Source organism: Heterocephalus glaber, unplaced genomic scaffold (genome assembly GCF_053883595.1).
Source record: "Heterocephalus glaber isolate CG9 unplaced genomic scaffold, H.glaber_assembly_v1.0 deba00000896, whole genome shotgun sequence".
NCBI classification, from domain to species: Eukaryota; Metazoa; Chordata; class Mammalia; order Rodentia; family Bathyergidae; genus Heterocephalus; species Heterocephalus glaber.
This window is the reverse complement of record NW_028258170.1, coordinates 2,470,530-2,479,646: the sequence shown is the minus strand read 5'-3', so window position 1 is coordinate 2,479,646 and position 9,117 is coordinate 2,470,530. Positions and strand designations below refer to the sequence as shown.

General features: G+C 36.8%; 1 pseudogene; it reads left to right on the top strand.

Moving 5' to 3' along the window:
• Positions 1 to 400: 400 nt before the first annotated feature.
• On the top strand, positions 401 to 1,347 carry LOC101719722 (olfactory receptor 8J3-like; annotated as a pseudogene).
• Positions 1,348 to 9,117: the final 7,770 nt, after the last annotated feature.

Sequence of the window (9,117 nt, the reverse complement as noted above, 5' to 3'; positions counted from 1 at the left end):
CCATCAAATCCAAATGTCTTTTCCACAAATGTGTTTGAAAGCTAAGAATATATTAAAATTTCATCCAATTCCAAGGGAGTAAATCCTCAGAATATTGCATGAAGTTGGACCATCATCATTTTATTATACTTCTTCTTCCGCTGCTTCTTCTTCCTCCCTCCCTCCCTATCTCTCTCTCTCTCTCTTTCTCTCTCCCTCTCTCTCTGAAACCTTGGGAAACTATACAATAATTATTTCTCCCAGAACTTCAAGCTTACTAGCTGAGGTAGATTAAGATGAGGTTTGAGCTATTCTCTCACTCAAGGAATTGTCGTTGTCATCTAATAACGTACATAGAAAAGATCTTTAAATTCCTTACTCCTTCTTTTCTTCCCTAAACAGATGAATTTCCAACACCTGCATGGCCCCAGGAAACATGACCCAGGTCACTGAGTTCATCCTCATAGGGGTCTCAGACTGCCCCAAGCTGAAGGTGCCCCTCTTCCTCATCTTTCTGGGTATCTATGTGCTGACCATGGCGGGGAACATGGGCATCATCACCTTCACCAGTGTAGACCCCTGACTGTAGACCCTCATGTACTTCTTCCTCCAACATCTGGCTCTCATCAATTTGGGCAACTCCACCATCATCGCCCCCAAAATGCTGAGCAATTTGTTAGCACAGAAGAAAACCATCTACTATTATGCCTGTGCCACTCAGCTGGGGGGGTTCCTGGTTTTCATGTGGCCGAGGTCTTCATGCTGGCCGTGATGACCTATGACTGCTATGTGGCCATGTGCATCCACCTGCACTACATGGCGGTGGTGTCTTGATAAGTCTGCCTGCTGCTGGTGTCCTTCACCTACCTCTATGGCTTTGGTAGGGCAGTTGTCATTACACCTTGTGTATTCTCCGTGTCTTACTGCTCTTCTAATGTCATCAATAATTTTTTCTGTGGTATTATGCCTCTGTTGACATTGTCCTGCTTTGATACACCTGTTCCAGAAACAATAGTCTTTATAGCTACAGCTTCAAACATTGTATTTTCCATGACAATAGTTCTAAATTCTTATTTCAACATTGCTCTGTCTATTCTAAGGATAAAGTCATCAGAAGGAAGGAAAAAAGCCTTTCCTACTCATGGGTCACATATCACGGTGGTTGCGGTTTTCTATGGGACACTATTGTTCATGTATTTGCAGCCCCGCACTAACTATCCCTTAGACACTGATAAAATGGCTTCTGTATTTTACACACTGGTGATCCCCATGCTGAACCCCATGATCTACAGCCTGTGCAACAAGGACGTGCAGGCTGCCTTAAAGAGATTCATGACAAATCCCTGCAACCACTATAAGCTTATGTAGATTTAGAGCTTTACACATAAGTGAAGATATGGTTTAGATGTGCTGTCTTTATGCAACAGAAAAAAATGGTAAGATGGCTGCCTATGGGTTTACAGACATTTTGCAAATTAAAAGAGGGTAGGATTTGGGACATTATAAATTCAAAGAACTTCAGTTTATTTTTAATTAAATAGTATGCCAAAAATGCATACATCAGAAGAAAAACTTGCATAAATAGTTTAATGCTAAATTTATTGAGACATCATGAGATCAATAAAGGTTGTCTTAGGCTTCTACAGTCACAAGAGGCACTCAAACATTCATTAGTACAGCAGACTACTGAAGTGTGTATACATTTTTTGGTGTTTCTCTCTCTCTCTCTCTCCATATATATATATATATATATATATATATATATATATATATATATACACACACATGGGGGGGTGTTTGTGAACCAAGGCACCAGTATATATGTATCTTGGTGCCTTGGTTCAAGAATTTAATTCTTTCCATGATTTTGGTCGCAAGCTGAATTGGATGAAAACAGGATCAAATTCAATTGTTAGGTTCAATGTTTACCTTATGGGCAAATTTGAGTTGGTTCTCCTCCAATTCAGTTTGGGACCAGAATCATGGAAAGGATTAAGTTTATGAGCTGTGGTACCACTATATCTGTATCTGTACCTATTTTTTTGTTTTCTGAAGCTTTAAGGTAAATATATCCAATAATAGTACCTTTTTAATATAAAGACCCAAGTTTTATAGCATGGAATAATTTTCTAGTTATGTCTTCCATTAAAATGTGGAATATGCTAAGCTAATTAAGGTGGTCCCAATCAGCAGATTTTGTATTTAAGAGGAGAGGTTGACTATGAAATTATGTGAAACCAGGGCTCATAAGTGAAACAGATTGGATTTAATGAGATTTATTATACACAGGAGTAGCTTTTTAATTTTCAAATCAAAGTATTTAAATGCAGTACCCATTTCTTGAATTTAAATATCACTGTCTAACTCAATTTGATAAAAAAATGGATGTAGTACTTTTCATATTGATGGATGTAACTATGCTGGGCATTTCCACTGAACAACAATTATCCTTGTTTGAAATTAATTCACTAAACTGTTAACTAGCAATGTACCTGTATTATGGAGAATATCCTTGAACATATTTGATTTAATTTCAACCTGGAAGTAGAGGAACAATATTCAACCAAACACCATGCCAAATGTGAAAGAAATTCTTACTGTCTTCCTTAATCTTCAGAATTTCCTTCTTAAAAGCATTCAGAGAATATTTCCTAAGCATGTCTGTACTTTCTCTTTTTGTAGATCACTACACTTAAATTCCATCTGTTATTTCCATTAACTCACTTTTAAATATATGGTTTATGTTTAAAACTAATGGCTATCGTAACTAAACAATGCATTGGCATCTTCTTCTATCCATAAATATCTAGACACTACCCTTCTCACTGTAAATAGAAAGTGGTTGTACAAACATGATTTATTACAGGAAATGGAAATGTAGTAGTATCCCTAAGATAGGAGGATACTATACAAAACTAAGAGCGTGCTCCTCTCTGTGCTTTTCTTATCCGTTAACTTTTGTTTGGTACCAGGCAGCCTAGGTTTGATCCTGGACAATAAAATGGATACAAGACTGAACACACCAATGCACTTCTTCCTTCACCTAGCTCTTGCTCATTTCTGGTACGCTTCTATCATTACAAATGAAATATGAGCGAAGTTTGCATGATGAAAATGTTTTTCTAGCATGTAACGCTCAGTTCTTTTCTGGCCTTTGTGATGGATTGGGGCTAGCTACTGGCTTCTGTGGCCATTTGTAAGCCTGGCTGCAGGTTGCAACATCTCTAGAATTCTGCATTCAGCTTGTAGCTACCCTAATAGCTGTACCTACTTGTGATACTGCTTCTTACATTTCACCTCAGTTACTGCCTTTCCAACAGCAGCATGCTCTATGGCATTCTGTCCTCTCTGTGCTTAAAACCAAGCTCTGGGGCTGGGGATTTAGCTCAGTGGTGCCATAGCATGCCAAAGAAAAACCAGGCTCTGTCTGAACCCTCAAAAAGGGAAGTGGGTGTCGATCTCCCCCACAGTGATTCTGACCCATGCTGAGCACCTGGTTCTACCCCTGGATCTACAGCTTCAGGAAAAGGGCAGGGAAGAGGCTCTGAGGGACATCATCATCCATAAAATCCAGGGTTTCTTGTTCATGAAAAAAGAAATTACTTCAGTAAACAAAGACAAAGCATGCTTAGTTTTCAATCTGTTTTTCTCCCTATTAATAAAATTAGTGCAATCAGCATGCTATGGTGCCCAGGCATGACAAGGCTTCTGGGTAGGCATGCTGTGGCTCCAAGCACAGAGGAGGTGAGCCACGTGGGCACCAGGAACATGCTCCACCCATGTCAAAATGAGAAGAAAGGTAAACAAGCCACAGATCCAGACTTCCAGATCACCTACAGCAACCCCAAAGGAAAACAAGATGGAACACTCTGATACTCAACCACCTGGATGTCCCGAACAAGCAACAAAAGAGGACCTGGAAAAAATGAAATCAGAGATAATTTCTCACATAAGAGCAAAGATTGTGCCCATAGTGCAAGACATGATTAATAAATCTAGAGAGGATACAGATAAAAAAATAGAGGAGCTGAGGAACATGATAGAATGCCCACATAGGAAACAATTGGAATCCATAAAACAGATATAAACAGAATTCCAGGAGATTAAAAACTCTATTGAAAGTCTATGCAGCAGAATGAGCCAATGTGAAGACAGAATTTCAGATATAGAAGATAAGATTGCAATTAGTGACCAGGAAAAGAAAAAAATTCTTTAAAATTTTAAGGGACCATGTGAAGTCAATCCAGCAGCTGCTAGATGATGCAAAGAAAAATAACATAAGACTGATTGGAGTCAATGAAGAAACAGGAGAGAGTGCAGATGACGTAAAAAAACTGAAAACAAAAGTGATGGCAGGAAACTTCCCAAGCTGGGGAAAAGAATAAAAGAATTTGACATACAGATAAGCGAGGTATATAGGACTCCAACTAGCTTTGATCAGAAAAAAATCTACACATAGGCATATAATTGTTAAGATTGCAGAAAGCCAACAGAAGAACAAAATTCTACAAGTAGTTAGAGAAAAGAAACAAATCACATACAAAAGAAAGCCCACCTGAATCACAGCAGACTTCTCAGTGCAAACCCTCAAGGCAAGAAGAGCTTGGAGTGATGTGTTTCAAGCCCTAAAGGAAAACAACCTCCAACCCAGATTGATGTACCTTGCAAAACTATCTTTCAAAATTCATAGTGAAATAAAATACTTTCATTGCAAAGAACACCTTAGGAACTTCATGAATACCAAACCAGCACTTCAAAAAATTTTAGACAAAATCCTAGGAAAAGACAACAAGGATCAGAACCACAGGAAGCCCATCAGAATGAATCCACCAGCCAAGACAAGAAATTAAAAGCAAAGGAGGAGGATCCAACAAAAAGAAAAAGTCATGACAATGATAACTCAATACGTATCAGTTATAAACATCAATGTTAATGGTCTCAACTCACCAATCAAAAGAAATAGGCAGAATGGGTAAAGAAGCAAGATCCTACAATATGCTGCATACAAGAAATACAATTAATTCAAAAAGAAACTCATAGACTGAAAATTAAAGGGTAGAAAACAATACTCCATGTGACAAGAATCCCCAAAAAAGAAATAGCTATCCTCTTTGCAGACCAAGTGGATTTCAAACCCACGCTGATTAAGAGAGACAAAAAGGACACTATATCCTTGTAAAGTGAACAATTTAAGAGGAAGAGATGGAAATCATAAATATCTATGCACTAAACATGAGTGCACCCAACTATATAAAACAAATACTAATGGACATGAAAACCCATATGAGAACTAATACAATAGTAGTGGGGGACCTCAATACCCCATTGTCACAAATAGAACAACTAGACAAAAAACAAGCAAGGAAATACTAGAACTCAGTCAAACTCTTGAACGTATGAACTTAACAGATGTTTACAGAGTGTTCCACCCAACAAAATCAGAATACACACTCTTTTCAGCTCCACACAGATGATTCTCCAAAATAGGCCACATGCACGCTCATAGAACATATTTGGGTAAATGCAAAGGAATTGAAGTTATCCCCTGTATATTATCAGACCATAGTGCAATGAAATTGGACATCAAAAGCAAAATAAATTGCAAAAACTTCATAAATATATGAAAATTGAACAACACATTTCTGAATAACCAATAGGTTACAGAGGAAATTAAAGAACTATCAGACAGTTCCTTCAAATAAATGACAATGACAATAAAACATATCTGAAATTATGGGACACAACGAAAGCAGTCTTATGATGGAAATTCATAGCAGTGAATAATCATATTAGAAAAACAGAGCGAGCCTAATTAAACAACCTGATGCTGAACCTCACAGTTCTAGAATGAAAAGAGCAGGACAAACCCAAAGGGAGGATATTATAAAGATCAAGGCAGAAATCAATGCAATGGAGTTTAAGAAAACAATACAAAAAAATCAATGAAGCCAAGAGTTGGTTCTATGAAAGAATAAATAAAATTGACAAACCCTTAGCTAACCTTATCAGAAAAGGGAAAGAAAGGCCGAAATCCACGCAATTAGGCATTAAAAGGGTGAAATGACAACAGACCCAGCAGAAATCCAGAGGATCATCAATACCTACTTCCAGAGCCTATACACCAATAAGATGGAAAACAAGAAATGGACAGATTCCTAGACACATATGAATTACCAAAGTTGAATGAAGAAGACCTAAAAATTCTAAACAGCCTAATACCAATCAACGAAATTGAAAACATTATTAGAAACTTACCAACTAAGAAAAGCCCGGGTCCTGATGGCTTCAACGCAGAATTGTATAAGACATTTAGAGAGGAACTACTGCCACTACTGTTTAAACTCTTCAATGAAATTGAAAGGGATGCAATACTTCCAAAATCATTCTGGGAAGCAAATATCACCTTGATCCTCAAACCAGAGAAAGACCCAACCAAAAAAGAAAACTATAGGCCAATCTCACTAATGAACATAGATGAAAAAGTCCTTAAGATAATGACAAACACAATGCAGATCATTAAGAAGATCATACACCCTGACCAAGTGGGATTCATTCCAGGGATGCAGAGATGGTTCAACATATGAAAATCAATCAATGTAATACACTATATCAATAGAACTAGGGACAAAATACATATGATCATCTCAATAGATGCAGCAAAAGCATTTGACAAAACCCAACATGCATTTATGATAAAAAACCCTGCAAAAATTGGAATAGATGATCTCTACCTTAATCTGATAAAAGCCATCAATGAAAACCAACAGCCAATATCATCCTAAATGGTAAAAAACTGAAATCCTTCACACTAAAATCAGGAACAAGACAGGGATGTCCACTACCACCACTCCTATAGTTTTGGAAACATTAACCATGGCAATTAAACAAGAGAAAGAAATAAATGGAATAAAGATAGGAAATGAAGAAGTAAAATTGTCATTATTTGCAGATGACATGATACTCTACATAGAATACCCCAAGCACTCCACCAAAACTCTTCTAGTCTTAATAATTGAATTCAGTAAATATCTGGATAAAAGATCAACACACAAAAATCAATAGTGTCCCTCTACACCAACAACAGACTCACCAAGAGTGAAATAGGGCAAAAAATTCCTTTCACAATAGCATCCCAAAAACTGAAATACCTAGGAATCAACTTAACAAAAGAAATCAAAGACATCTTCTCTGCAAACTATAACACTTTGTATAAAGATATGGAAGGGGATATCAGAAAATGGAAAGATATCCCTTGCTCCTGGGTAGGAAGGATCAACATAGTGAAAATGACTGTATTTCCAAAATTGCTATATAGATTAAATGCAATCCCAATTGAAATCCCAGCAGCATACTTCACGGACCTTGAGAAAACAATCCAAAAATTCATTTGGAACAAGAAGAGACCCAGAATAGCTAAAGCAATTCTAGGTAAGAGAGACATGGCAGGGAGTATTACAAACCCCAACTTGAAACTATACTACCAAGCTACTGTGATAAAAACAGCATGGTACTGGCAAAGAAAGACACCTGAAGACCAGTGGAACAGATTAGAAGATGCAGAAACAACTCCAGACACACTCAGCCACCTCATCTTTGACAAAGGATCCAAATACCCTCACTGGAGGAAAGATAGTCTCTTTAATAAATGGTGCTGGAGAAATTGGGTTTCAACTTGCCAAAGACTAAAACTAGAACTATATCTCTCACCATGCACTAAACTAAAATCTAAATGGATTAAAGACATAAATATAAAAACAGAAATGCTGAACCTCCTGGAATAATGGTTAGGTAAAACTCTTGAAGACATTGGTGTAATAAAAGACTTTATGAACAAAACCTCAGTTGCCCGTGAACTAGCACAATCAACAAGTGGGATCTCTTTTTAATAAAAAGCCTCTGCAAAACAAGAGAAACCACCAGCAGTGTGAAGAGACAGCATACAATGTGGGAAAAAATTTTCAACAGTGGTCCTTCAGACAAAGGTCTACTATCTCAAATCTATAAAGAACTTTAAAAAATCAGACCTCTCAAATTTAAAGACCTCATCCAAAAATGGGCATCTGAAATGAACAGATTTTTCTTACAAAAAGAAGTAGACATGGCAAATATATGAAAAAATGTTCAACATCACTGTTCATTCAAGAGATGCAAATGAAAACAATGCTGAGATTCCACCTCACTCCAGAAAGAATGGCTGCTATCATGAAATCAACCAATAACAAATGCCGGTGGGGCTGTGGGGAAAGAGGAACCCTGCTCCACTTGTGGTGGGTGTGCAGACTGGTTCAACCACTGTGGAAATCAGTATGAAGATACCTCAAAGAACTAGGACTGGAAGTCCCATTTGACCTAGCTATTCCCCTGCTGGGTATCTTCCCCAAAGAATTAAAAGAATCATACCGCAGTGATATATGTGTGCCCATGTTCATAGAAGCACAGTTTGTAACAGCTAAAACTTGGAAAGAGCCCAAAGTTACATCAACTGGAGACTGGATCAAGAAAATGTGGTTTTTTATAAAATGGAGTACTACTCAGCCATCAAAAATAAGAAACTAGAGACATTTATTGCTAAATGGATGCACATTGAGGCAATACTCTTAAGTGAAATAAACAGGACACACGTGTAAATACTGAATAGTTTCTCTAGTGTGAGAAACTGAAAATGTAAATAAGGACTAAAAGGTATAATGTGATAATATGAAATAGGAAGAAAAGAGACAAAGGGGAGGGGTTAGTGGGAGGGGTAGGGGAAAAATAATAAATTAAAATTATTGGAATCCCTTGTTCTTTATTAATAAGACTCAATAAATAAATGTTTATCATAAATATCATTCCATGCATTCATTTTATGCAAATTTTATTTAAAATTATGGTTCCCATGTGGTACATACTATAACACTTGATATCAAATGCTATTTCCCACAAAAAATACATTTTAAAATGTTTTTATCTCATTTGAGGGCACACAACTCTATTTGCTAAGAATAGACAAAAATGCAGGCATCCAGTCATCCAAGTATAAGATTATTTGATTACTTTAATAGCTTATTAATAAGGATATTATAATCACATATTTGAATGCAAATTTTGGTAATTTATTCTGATTTAAATTTAATAATATTTTCCAATTAAATTACA